The sequence below is a fragment of the Canis lupus genome, chromosome 21, assembly GCF_011100685.1.
Source record: "Canis lupus familiaris isolate Mischka breed German Shepherd chromosome 21, alternate assembly UU_Cfam_GSD_1.0, whole genome shotgun sequence".
NCBI lineage: Eukaryota > Metazoa > Chordata > Mammalia > Carnivora > Canidae > Canis > Canis lupus.
This window is the reverse complement of record NC_049242.1, coordinates 39,454,555-39,468,201: the sequence shown is the minus strand read 5'-3', so window position 1 is coordinate 39,468,201 and position 13,647 is coordinate 39,454,555. Positions and strand designations below refer to the sequence as shown.

Below are 13,647 nucleotides of genomic sequence, written 5' to 3'. Positions count from 1 at the left end.
CCGATAAACACGTACACCCTTTCGCACTTACTGTGGGGTTGCCTCCCACATACCCAACCAGGCACCCAACCTGGCACCCAACCTACCTGCCTGTTGGCATCCTCTGTCCCATTACAAAAAAATTTAAAATGTTTTATAACAAAGGAGATATATGAGGTTATTAGAATAGAAATAGAATATCAGAATATTTAAAAAGAAGGAAGAAACATATATGCTCATGATGAGGGTGACTATATTACTCTGACTCACTACTGAATTTATTACTAAGTTTCCTATTAGCCAGGGCAAAAAATAAAACAAAGCAACTTACAAAACACATTCATTTATTTTTTTATTCAACAAATTATTTGTCAAGTGCTTATCCTATAGTAGACATTGTGCTAGGCACTGAAGATACAACAGTGAGCAAATCAGACAAAAATCCCTGCTCTCTTAGAGCCTCCACTGTGATAGGGGAGCCCAGGCCATGAAGAGATAAACAATTAAGTAGGTAATGTAATGTCAGTAATGTCAAGAGATGAAGAAAAGCCATGAGAGTAATAGAAGTGAATAGGGAATAGGGAGTTCCAGGGTGTTCTTTTATACGGGTTGGAAAGGACTCTCTGAGGAAGTGACACTTGAAGGAGACCTCAGTAAAGCCATGGTGCAGGCCATGTGAAGAGCCAGAGGAAGAGCATCCAGGTAGCAGGGATGACATGTGTAGAGGCCCTTAGAGTGTACCAGCTACAAGGAGACCCATGTGACAGAGAAGCACAAGAGAAGGAAGTAAAATGATAGCCTAGGATGGAACCTGCTAGACCTTGTAGGCCCTGGAAAAGATTTGCATTTTATTCCAAGGGTGATGGGAATCCTTAGATGGGTCTTATCCAGGGCATAAATATGGTCTGATATAGGTATAAAAGGATCATTCTGCCTAATATGCAAGAATGGACTGTAGGAATTTAAGAATAGATACAGGGAGACCAGTTGAGAGGCTGTTTAGTACACAGGGTGAAAAATACTGATTATCTGAAGAATGAATACCATCTAAAAAGGAGAGATGACAATATTTTCCTGGTGCCACTGTTCTTTGTTTTTCAAACATGAGAACTATATAGGGACAAATGAAGAGCATAGTGGGCAGTATCTTTGGTAACAGTTTGAGATTAAATTTAAAAACTTATTTCCATTCATTTGTTTATTCAGTATAAGCTGAATATAATTTATAAGTTAGGACCAAGAATTTCTTCTTTGATTCCAACCCTGCTAATTGTAGCATAGGTGCTATGATAGAGACTCTATTCTTTCCAATAAACTTTTCTATTTCCTAAAAGGAGTTTTAAACTAGCATATAGAAAAAGTCATGAGATAAGTATAAGGTCATGTGTACTGTTACTTGAGTATTTGAATATATAGCTTTAACCAGGGTATTATTTTCTCTTTCTTTGTTTCCTCTTCAAAAGGTATGGGGATGTGATTTTGAATATATTAATTTCCTACAACTATACCAAATGATCACAAACTAGATGACTTAAAACAGCAGAAACTTATTTTCTCACTGTTCTGGAAACTAGTGTAAAATCAAGGTGTTGGCTGAGCCACAATCATTTCAGGAAGATTCCTTTCTTGCCCCTTCCTATCTTCTGATGGTTGCTGGCACGTTTTGCCATTCTTTACCTTACAGCTGTATCACTCCAATTTCTGCTTCCCTCTACATGACTGTCTCGTGTGTGTGTACGCACGCACGTGTGTGTGAGTCTCAAAATCTCCCTCTTATAAGAACACAAGCTATTGGGTTTAGGATCTATTCTAATCCAATGTAACCTCATTTTCATTAGATTGTACCTGCAAAGACCCTATTTCCAATTACATTCACATTCATAGTTACCAAGGGTTAGGACTTAAACATATCTTTTGCGGGGAGGGGAGGGAAGGGAGCACAATTTAACCAATTACAGTGGGATACAGAGCCACTGCTCATGTTAAATCAACCTCTCATCTTTGATTGATCTCCTATACTCTTTAGCCATTCTAGCAGATGGCTGGGGCTCGCAGGCTGGGAAAGAGATTAAGGGGATAGATACATGGTGGACTCCTCAAAGTATGAAGTGATCAGTCCTTACATAGATTAGGAGGCTTAGCTCTGGAAGTGTTGACTTCCCAAAGCTTAATGAAGAATTTTATTGTCAGTCCTCATTGAACTGACTTACTAAGGTTAGCATCAAACAATCAATGAAAAATTGGTCACTCTTAGACCCCTTTGCCTTGATTGATCCTCTTGGTGGGAGGTTCAGACCAGGTAGGAGAGAAACTCTTTGAGGAAATATGTGTCTTTTGGTTCCTGTTAATCCATAAAAGTTTATATTCTTGGGACTCATGCACATGCCAGTCACTGGTCCACTCAACTAGGTGGCAAAACCTCTCTTTAAGAACTGCCTGAACAGATTATTATATATACAGTGAGGTCTCAGGACCACAAGAGAAGAAGAGTCTTGCCCCCAAACCTCTTCTTCCATTCTGGTATTAGAGATAAACTGATACTATATTCTCAGTGAGAACACCATGAAATAACATATTAAATCTTAATGTGGATAATGTTATAAGATCCTTTTTGAAGCTCTGAGTAAACAAGTTTTAGCATAGAGATATTGAATGGGAAATTGGATTAACAACAACAGACTGGGGGCCATAAACTTAGGACTATTTTCTACTTTACTCTTTTGTCAGGAGTCAGTCCTAAAATTAGCCTGAGAAGTATGTCAATGATTTATTTGAGTCTTTTTTAAGTTATCAGTTTTTAAGTAGAAGTAATACACGTTCACTGAAAATTCTAATACAGAAAAATATATGGTAAAATTTAATTATCCTCCTCATTCCATTAACTATTAATGATTCAGAAGTTTTCTTTGAGTAGTAACCACCATTAGTGATTCAGAAATTTTTTTTTAGAAATTTTCTTTGCATATATGAGAAAGTATTAATGAGTTTTGAAATATATATTCTCACTTGGAATAGTGACTAAGTTGTCACTTACCATCTGTGTGACTTTTGGCAAGTTGATTATCCTCTCTAATCTCAGTTTCTTCTTACTAGGAGGATAGTAACCTGAGTTACAATGAAATGAGATGTATGTGAATGCACCTAATATGGCTCCTGGTTGAGTGGGCATTTTCTTATCTTCCCTATACCTTTTAACTAAGTCATGGGTGACCTTGAATATAGAGAACAAATATACTATCTCAACACAATTAAGAGGTCCTCACACAATAATGGGAGGATCAGAAGGAAACAGATTTTTCAGATTTTGGCATTTTGGCTAACTCACATAGTTAAACTCCTGAGTTGCTACACGCTATGAAAACTTCAGGTTAATTAGGTTAGATCGGGATTTTTCAACATCAGCATTATTGACTTTTTTTTTTTTTTTGCTTGATAATTCTTTGTCATGGGGAGGTATTATCTGGCCTCTACTCACTAGATGCTAGTAGCACCTCTCTCTTTGGTGACAAACAAAATGTTTCCAGACATTGCCAAATGTCTTCTATTGAGGAAGGAAGGAGAAGATGGCCCCTACATGAAAAATCACTCAGCTAGATAAAATGTATTTAGAATTAATACATTTCAGAAACTTCATTCTACAAAAAACAAATTATTTCATTTAAATAACCATTCTGTTATTAAATTATGAAAATCATTTGCTTTTGATTAATGCTCTGAATTAAATATTTCTTGGAAAAATGCATCTAGAAATTTTTGTTCAGAATGTTCGCATAGAGAATCTTTAAAACATAATGCGAGCCTAGACATTTAGTTTGAGGGAGTAATGAGAAATAAATTCAATATTATTGCAACAACTCTGCCATTCACTGAAGGCCATCTGTCATCCCAACCAGGCCTGGAAGAGAGCATCCTAATCCATGTGCACCATACTTAGTAGTAAATTGGCACTGGGCATACCTTCTTCCAGCAATAAATCTCTGTCTGACACTGTGACCCTGTATTGTTGAATTTGTATCAGCTGGAACTGGAGTTCAAACTTAAGACACTACTAACTTCAAATACTACTGGTTAATTTTAAGTGTCATTCATTGACTTTTCTTAATTCACTTGGGAGGGAGAAGTCTGAGTACTGAAATAATCTTATTTTGCTTTGGAAGACATGGGAGAGAGACAAGATTAGATTTATGACTGAAAAAAATACTAATAAATCCAAAGTCTAAAATGTGTCATACTGAATATAATGGAACCCCTGAGGGTAAGTGACAAAGTAGTTTCTGCAGAACCAGAGAACTCTGATTTCCTGGTTGAAGAGTCTATAGATGAAGTGTCTGTAGATGACTTTACTGGGGTTGTGTTTTGGGCACTGGAAAAGCCAAACAAATGGAAAAATCCATTATAATCCATTATGTATAAGGAGAGTTCACAAACTCTTCCTAACATGATCTCCCTCCCAGTAATTTCACTGTTTTGAACATGTATTTTGTGGGTTTATAGGCTTTGTTGAGTTTCAAGAGCTGATATCTGTCCTTGCTTGTTAGGTTAGATGAAGCCAGAAGAGTAAATTAAGAACAGTATTATGGTAGCTTTGGCTCTCTTATAATCAAAATATCCATCTTAATTTTATGAGGTTCCATAGGATACTGCTTTTTCTTATAAGGATCAGATTTTCTTCTGAAGTCAAAGAAGGTAAATATGTAATGTGCAATAAGATAGGTGAAATGGATTGTGACAAATTCAATTTACGTGTCTTCAAAATTGTTCACTTCAGAATTTTCTGTTTTCTTCAATATAAAGATCTGTAAATTAGATACATGAATTTGTTCTTTATAACCCATAGTACAGTTTTAGAGAATTTTTCACAGTGTTGTTGTCATAAAACCCTATAATTTATTAAGCCTACTGTGTCTCTCTCTTATTTGGACAGTCTTTACAAAGGAGTGTGTCACAGATTTGGGTTCCTTGAGAAGCAAAATGTGAGATAGAAATTAGTGAGCATGTTTATGGGGGTGTGCTCTATTTGCCATCCATGAAAGGAAAAGGACAAAAGCAGAATTGGTCTACGATGCAGTTTCAGTGAAGCCTCAGCCAACTATATGGGGAGCTTCAGGGGTGCCATGGCCATTCAGAATTGTCCCAAACTGGGTGGAGAGGGAGACACTTGTGTCAACCAGTCATCGGAAGAGGGCTACCCTGGGCAGGGGACATGACCTTGGCTGAGGTGACTCTCTTTAGCTGAGGCAATGATGAAGAGGGCCAGCAGCTGAAGGCTAGCTACCTTCAACATTCCCTCCAGCTGAGGGTATAAATCTTTCAGTCCTGAGGAGGGATCTGAGCAAAGTATCACTATGTCCCCTGTAGAGTGTTTTGTGACATTTAGTAACATTAGGTATGCATAAAACATGCTTCACATGTATGATTAAGTGTGGACAAACATTTACTACACAGGCATAGGGGCTCTTGTTTGTGTCTTTGTAACATATAGACTCATATATATGTCCATCTGAATATAAGTTTACCCATGGCATATTTCACTTTTTTGGGTAAATCCTGATTTTAGCACTTTAAAATGAAACATTTTTGGCTTGATTGGCCAGAACGGCACCAATGGAGTTGTTCTGGTTGGCTGTGTCACAGGATATTTAGGGTCTGTTAAATATATAGATTGTAGGGACAATAGACTGTAACGGCGCCTTAGGAGCTGTTATGCTCCATCATTTCAACACAGCCTCTGTGCGTGGATTGTGAGTGTCCTGCCAGCAGAAGTCTAAGTTACTGCCCTCAGCTTTAGCTTTCCACACCAAGAACACCATCCATCTTTATCCCTAAGTACCAGTGCAATTAGATCATATTATAGACTAATTGCTTACCAAATTTTGTTGTTTTGACATCTCTGAGATAGAAAGTATTTTAGTCATGACAATACACAGCAGAATTTTAAATAGGCTGCTTCTAAATGTCCTTAGAGCTCAGCTTAGGGCATCTGGCCAGAAGAGAAGTGAGGCAGAGTGGGCTGTTTCAGTGTTAAAGTGCGATCTGTAACTTCTCTGACCTTCCTGATGTTTGAGTACTGAATCGGTAATTGGCTAGAGCTTTCCTGCATAGCTGTTATGTAACTTGGGAATCTGGTTATTTTGCTCATCTTAATAATCTTGATGAGCCAGTAGATTGATTCCCTACTGATCAGAGTTGCTCATAAATAGGCAGATTACACATCTTATATGCACGTGGTCTGAATTGCTCTTCCCCTCATCTTCTGAGAATCTTTTAAGAAAAATGCTCGATCTTATCAGGTATCAAAGCAAGGACACTCCTATCACACGGTCTCTGAAGTACATTGATGGGATTAAAAGTATAGGGTGAAAGAATTGGAGGGGACACTACATTTGGCCCAATCCTTTCAAGTCACTGATGGGAAAACTGAGACCCGGTGGGTTCAGTGGGTTCCTAGTGGGAACCATGATGGGTTCATGGCAGAGAAGGAATGAAATTACAGTCGCCCTGATTCTTAGACAAATGATGTTCTTATTTATAGAACTGTGCTGGACTCATTTATTAATTTCCTATGAGATCTTTAAGGCTATTTCACATGAAAGTATTTCTTACATGGCCAATCTCAGACCTTTGATGGAATAAAATAGTAAAAATAAATATGAACTGTGAAGCAGAAAAGCACTGAGTGCCCTGCTTCCTGAATACTTGTCACCCCCTGTCTGGGTAAGTCATTCTTGCATACCATCATGTCCATCCGTTCTGCCCCTGGAAAGTTATCAGTCAGGAAAGTGAAGGTTGAAAGCTGCTGATATAGACCAAGTGACAGAAGTGGAACAGCAAAAGAATTGGGGGCCACGTGGTAAATTGGAGGAGCACGGATATTGGAGTTGATTAATCCTGGGACTCAAGTTTCTAGGATTAATCCTAGTAGCATCCTATCCCATTCTCCTACCGTGTTACTTAATTAAGTTACTTAACCTCTGTGAGTCTCAATAAGCATACTTGGAAAATGGAGGTACTTACCCTTTCCTTGAAGGATCGCTTTGAGGGAAAACATATGTAGAGCATACACCTGATACAGGAGTCTCGGTTAGTATTACATCCTAACTTACTTTAAGACCTCATATAGGTTGTCAAATCGTTGTTCATTTTGTTAAATTTTCACTCTTTGATACTCTCCAGCGGTGAATGGGTTAACCTACTGCCCCCTGCGGCCACAAAATGTTTTAGACAGAGTGGAAGGTTATGGAGAAGCTAAGGGCACCTTCTCACAAAGTTAAGATATGCCTTTTTCTTTTTCATTCTTAGGGTAACCTGTATACACTAGCAGCTACCTGCCTAGAATCTGGCCACAACCAACATGATGATGTTCACATATGATTATATTAGGTATTACATTGTATTAGATTCCTAGAGAGCTTTTGTCCTTATTAATTTAATATATGTTTTCATATATTTCCCAAAACCAAATTTCAATCTATGATATTTGAAAATATTTAACCTGATTCTTGATAACTATATGCATTTCTCATGCCCAAATGATATTTTTTCAACCCATGATATATTTTTCAGCAAAATCATTCAATCACTGAGGTGCCTTGTAAACTTGTTCCTATTTGTTCAAAAAGGCAATTGTTCAATTTTTGCAAGTGTACGTTCTTGCTCCTCAACCATACTTTGCAAAAATATCAAAACAGTACATCAGTATTACACTGATGTAATACTGCCCCCTTTTATTGGAAATGAAAAACATACTGGATGTCTTCTGCTTCACATTGTCAATTGCCACAGCTCTTTGTTATTTATACAATTGATTCAGATATTCATTGTTGCATGACACTGTAGGTTCAGACAGAATATCAATACAGCCATACAACAATAAGTGAAAGGGGATTGCGAGCAAATTATTTAGCAAAGTATGTTTGGGATGAATGAGCTTCTTATACAGCACACAGACTAGTGAGGTTTTGTTGTTTCCAAAGGTGTACATAGGACTGGTTAAGCAGGGTGGTTGTTTTTGTGAGCAGTTGACTAGTATATTCAAGTACGTGCCTTTTTCTGTGTCAGCCTATTCCCAAGATAACAACTTGTACCTTGAGGGGTTTGGACATTAGAGATTTTGCAGTAAGGGGACAAATTCTAATTGTAACATCCTTATTTGCAAAGTAGAGCAGTTTTTTTTTTTTTTAAGTACCATTTATGTGGTACTTTTCACATCATGACAACATGTTTTTATAGTGCTTCTGGGCTTCAAAAATGGTGTTACATGAGTCTCTTAAACCTTTCCACATTCAGGGATGTAGATATTACTAGCCCTGTTTTGCAGATCAAGAAACTAAGACCAGCTCTAGATCGCTTTGCTCCAGCACTCTCTCTGTCCAGTGTCTCATTTGTTCCCTACATCTTTGTGAGATTGACAAGGCAATTTTAACTAAAATCTAAAGCAAGACATGCATCTGAGTTTCAAACATCAATTTTAATGAAGCGAAGGCTAAAATCATGAGATAGCTCTGCATATATATATATATATATACACACACAAACACACACACATATATATACTACTCAATGCATATTTCCTTGAAAAAAATATTTGTTTATCCTTGTGATAGTGTTTCTCTATTTCTCCTTGTGCTGTTTCTCTAAAACAGCATATACAGATCAAAAATCTTTAAACATTAGAAAAAATTTTAAGTTTTATTCATGTTAGATTTTACATTTGAACCAATAACATTGGGCAACTATGCAGTGCTGTATATAGATAGGCTCCTGGCTGAATGTAATCATTAAGCTCCTTTTATTTCTGTTGTCAGGGCTACTTGATTGGTTGCCTAGCTACTAGTTTAAGACCTAATTCATAAAAAACAACAACAAACTTGTTTGGCTCCTTACTTTTCTGCACGTTAAGTGGAAAAAACGGTGAGAATTTTTTTCTTACAAGATTTATAAGGCTTAAGATACTTCCTAGGGATAGTGGTGGGGGAAGGAAGCAAATAAAAGACTGTAAGCTTTTGTTTACAACAAGTGTTTTAAGTCAAAAGCCCATGTTCAGTTAATGGATCTCCCAGTGAAAGGGTTAAAATTTGATACAACCCAGTTAATAACTTCACATAAAGAGTTGTTGGTTGGGCATGTATGGAGCAAATTTACTAGCAATGAGGATTTTATAGACCTAACCTACCACAATGGCAGGTACTTTTTAACTCGATGGTCTCCATCGAATCTCTTCTAGAGCTAAACTTAGTCCTTCCAGATCAGCTATTTTCAACCTGTTTTGGTCTCAAGGGCCCTTTACACTCTTGAAAGTTATTAAAGATCCCAAAGACTTTTTATTTATGTGGGACATAGTTATCATATGAGGTATTAAAACTGAAAATTAGACAATAGATTTATTTAAAAATAACAACAACAAACCCATTGGATATTAGTATAACACTTTCGAGCATTAAGTGTATTTTTCAAAATAATGAAATAGTAAGGGAATCCCTGGGTGGCTCAGTGGTTTAGCGCCTGCCTTCGGCCCAGGGGCATGATCCTGGAGTCCCAGGATCGAGTCCCACATCAGGCTCTCTGCATGGAACCTGCTTCTCACTCTGCCTGTGTCTCTGCCTCTCTCTCCTCTGTGTCCTTCATGAATAAATAAATAAAATCTTTAAAAAAAATAATAATGAAATAGTAAGAAGGACAGCTTTGTGTTATGTTTTTGCAAATCTCTTTAATGTCTAGCTTAGTGGAAGACAGCTGGACTCTCCTTTCTGCTTCTGCATTCAATGTGTTGTTGTATCACAATGCCATGTAGCTTCTGGGAAATTCCATTGTACACTCATTAGAGAATAGGCAAATAATGTCTTAGTATTATTATGAAAATAGTTTTGGTCTAGTGAACCCTCAGAAAGGGTTTTTGAGATTGCCAGGGGGGATACTTCAAATACATGCTGTTCCAGATCATGGAATACATGCACATATAATATGTGCTTTAATTGCATTCACCCTAACTTTAAGAATAGCCTTTACTGATCAAACATTGTGAACATTTAGAAATGATTATTGGTTTGATTCTGTTTGAAATAAGGGGCAAAAAAAGTCAATAAAATTTATAACTTATATTTATATTTTACCTTAATGCAAAAATAATTTGGAGTGGTTTGCAGTGATACATACAATAACACAAGATAAAAACTAGAGAGGAGATAGTGCACAAAAATTCTTCTAATACATATGTATGTAATTGCTAGAAATGGGCCACAGACTTGACCGTGAGCTTCCTGGTAACAAGGCAAAAAGGAGGTGTGTTATATAAATACATTTCTACTCTGTAAACTTTTCTACTATATAAATAAAATACTTTCTCAGGAGAAACGTGGGTTTTCTTCTATGAGTCTGCATAAAAGCTTCTCAGGAATGTTCCTAAGATGTTCAATTTTAGAACTATAGTAATTTTGCAGGCTGTTTCTTAACAGACCTTGTCATTTATTTTTTAGATCCATCCATTTTTACCTAGCTTTCTTTGTCTTAGTTTGGGTCTTATGACTGACATTGGATTCTTCATCCCATGAACACACTATTTTTCAATTCCATTCCATCTTAATTAAGTACTCACTATCTACAAAGCACAATATTGGACGTGTGTGGGGCCCTCAATCCTGGCTTTACCTTTATTTAGTGAATATCTCAGAGCCCTAGTTTCCTTATCTATAAAAATGTCAGAATTTGATAATTAAATGATGCAATATTTAACCTCCTAGTAAATCTCTTACATGTATGTATTAGGTGTTTAATAAATGTTACCTCCCTTCCTCCCTCGTTCATGGTCTCCATCCTCTCTCCTCCTTCTCTCCCTACTTTTTTTCTCTCTTCTATCTCCTCTCCATTCCTCCCTTCCTTCCTAGCTCCACCGTCCATTGAATAGGTTGTGGATAAGAGCAAAAGATTTGAAGTTAGACTGCCAAAGTTTCTCCATCTGAGAAATGGGAAAGTGCAGAGTTTTCTTTTTTTAAGATTTTATTTATTTATTCATGAGAGACACAGAGAGAGGCAGAGACACACAGGCAGAGGGAGAAGCAGGCTCCCTGTGGGGAGCCCAATGTGGGACTTGATCCCAGGACTCCAGGATCACGCCCTGGGCTGAAGGGAGGTGCTCAACTACTGAGCCACCCAGGTGTCCCAACGTGCATAGTTTCTAAACACAATAGGTTGTTGTGGAGATTGAATAAAATAATCCATGTAGCATATTTTGTCCAGTGCCTGCCATATAACTGGTAGAAATTCAGGCTAGAACAGATCATTGCCAGGTTGACGTTTATCTTTATAGATAATTGTGAGCCATCAGAGGTGCTCATAGATGGGGCATATTTTATCTGAACTACATTTTAAGAGGTATATCATGGCAATTTAAAGAAGGGGATTGGAGGGACCTTTAAAGAAATGTGGAAAAGTGAAAAAAGCTTATGTTTTTGACTCACACTGACTTGGACTTCAGATACTGGTTCTATCACTCACTAGTTCTATGACCTCTCTGAGCCTCAGTGTCCTCATCTGTGATTAATAATAATTAGTTCTATTGGTTACTGGGGAATTAATCAAGAAAGTATAAGCCAAGTGCCTAGGACCACCATACTTTAAAAACAACAACAAACCATTCCCCTCTCTTTTTTGGAGGAACTCCATTTGAAATTTATTTGAATCTCCTTAGATTCTTTAGAGCCTGTCCTGGTGTCATGGAAGTAGAACTTTTCCAGTGGAAAGACAACCAATATGCAGAGAAAGGATGTTACAAATGTGGTGTCAAGTGACTTAATACTGTATCACATCACATAAGGAAATCCATAAAGTAGTTCTTAAGAATTCTCAACCTCTAATTTAGATCAGTTCCACCTAGATGGCCTTTAGAATCGACTCAATCTACTAAACAATTTAAAATACCTGAGTTGCAGAAAATTCAAAACACATGTGGTCAGGAATATTTCAGTTATTTTTTAAAGTGCACATTAAAGACAAATATATATAGTTATGATTCTCAACTGAAACAAAAGAATTAGGTTTGAAATCATTTGATTGCAGAGTTTTTAAAGGTAAGAATTGGACCACCTAAATGACAAATCATCTTTTTAAAAACCTAGTAAAACTTGAGCGTTTAAGGTTGGATTTGGTTTAAAACACAACCTTAGCAAAGCTGAACATATTATAAACTATTTCCCTAAGTTCTCACAAAGCTCCTTGAGACAATACAAACTGCTTCCTAAATCTAACAAAGAACCTGTCTAGTAGATTCTAAATTTTAGGCTTCTCAGAGAAACATAAGCTAGCACTTGAAAACATGCTGTATTATTTTACTATCTGCATCCGTTGAGAAACTGGATCCATCTGCATTTCCCGGAGCTAGGAGGAAGGTGCTCTGCTTAATGGCTATGTGAACTTTCCGCAGGCTTTGGTGTCCCATTTCACAGATGCTGGCTCCAGTACTTCCTGAAGATTTTCCTTAGGGACCTCTGCCCTGAGAATGGGGATTAATGTCTACTCTGTTCTTGAACTTCTAGGGATCCTACAAAAATCCCATTATCAATTTCCATTCCTCCAGAATCATAAGGTGACCTCATTTTCTCTAATCCAACCTCTAGGATTTGTGTGGCTTCCCTGCCTTTGAGATAAAATGCTCCTCAAATATCATACTTTCACTCTATTGTTTCCCGAGAGCTTTACTTGCTGGCTGCAGTTTTAGGAACATGGAATAATAATAATAATAATAATAATAATAATAATAACCATCACAAAAATTCCAGTGTTTTCCATCGTTTGAAAAATATCTTTCACATTTTTATATTTAACTCCAACCCATTTTAGAGTTTTAATTTTTTTTTAGAGTTTTAATTTTTATCATTCCTCTTTGACCAATAAAGATGAGGTTCAGAGAGCTTAAATCATTTGCTTACATTCACACAGGCAGTGTCAGAGTTGAGGTTCTTCAGAGTTCTGTTTTCAAATCTCACATTCTTTCCCCAATAGCAGATGGACTTCACCTTCCTCCCCAGTTCAGCCTCTGCATGCACACTCCGATGGGTCCTGAACACCAGCTACCAGGCCCACATTAGCTGTGGCTCTACGTGAATGTGTGTGTCTGAGTGTGTGGTTTGTGTATGTGCTACATGTTGTGCATCTCCGTGAGTGCTTATGTGTACCTTTCTCATTGTGGGTATAAATTTGTGTGTTTGTCTGTCTGTCCATCTGTCTGTGGGATTCTCTGCTTCCTGTGCATAACTGTCTGTCTCTGAGTGTGACGTATGTGGGTGTGCCCACGACCTGTGTACATGCATGTGTATGTGTGTGTCTACATCCGTGGCAGTCAATGCCTGCTGTATGTCTGGCAGTGTGCATCTGTGATGTGCCCGTGTATTTGTCAGTATCTTTTTGTATCTGTGTGTCTGTCTGAATCTGTGTCTGTCAGGCTGGGTTTATGTGTCTGTAAGTATGTTGGCGGAGCAATGTCTGCATCCTTCTCTGAATCTGAGTGTTAGTCTGTCAGTCTGTTGACCTAAATGTGTATGTGTCTCTATGACTGTGTGTCTCTCTGTGTAAGTCTCTGCGTATGTGTTCCACTCTCTTCTCTGTATGGAGTTAGGTATTGATATACTTGATTATTTTTACTTTCAGCTTGGAGGCATAAGGCTGAGTACTGAGCAT

General features: G+C 37.5%; 1 protein-coding gene across 26 annotated transcripts in view; it reads left to right on the top strand.

Annotated features, from left to right (window-relative positions):
* The window catches only part of SOX6 (SRY-box transcription factor 6), a 588,321-nt gene that overhangs the window by 509,386 nt on the left and 65,288 nt on the right, over positions 1-13,647 (top strand). The window lies entirely within an intron of this gene.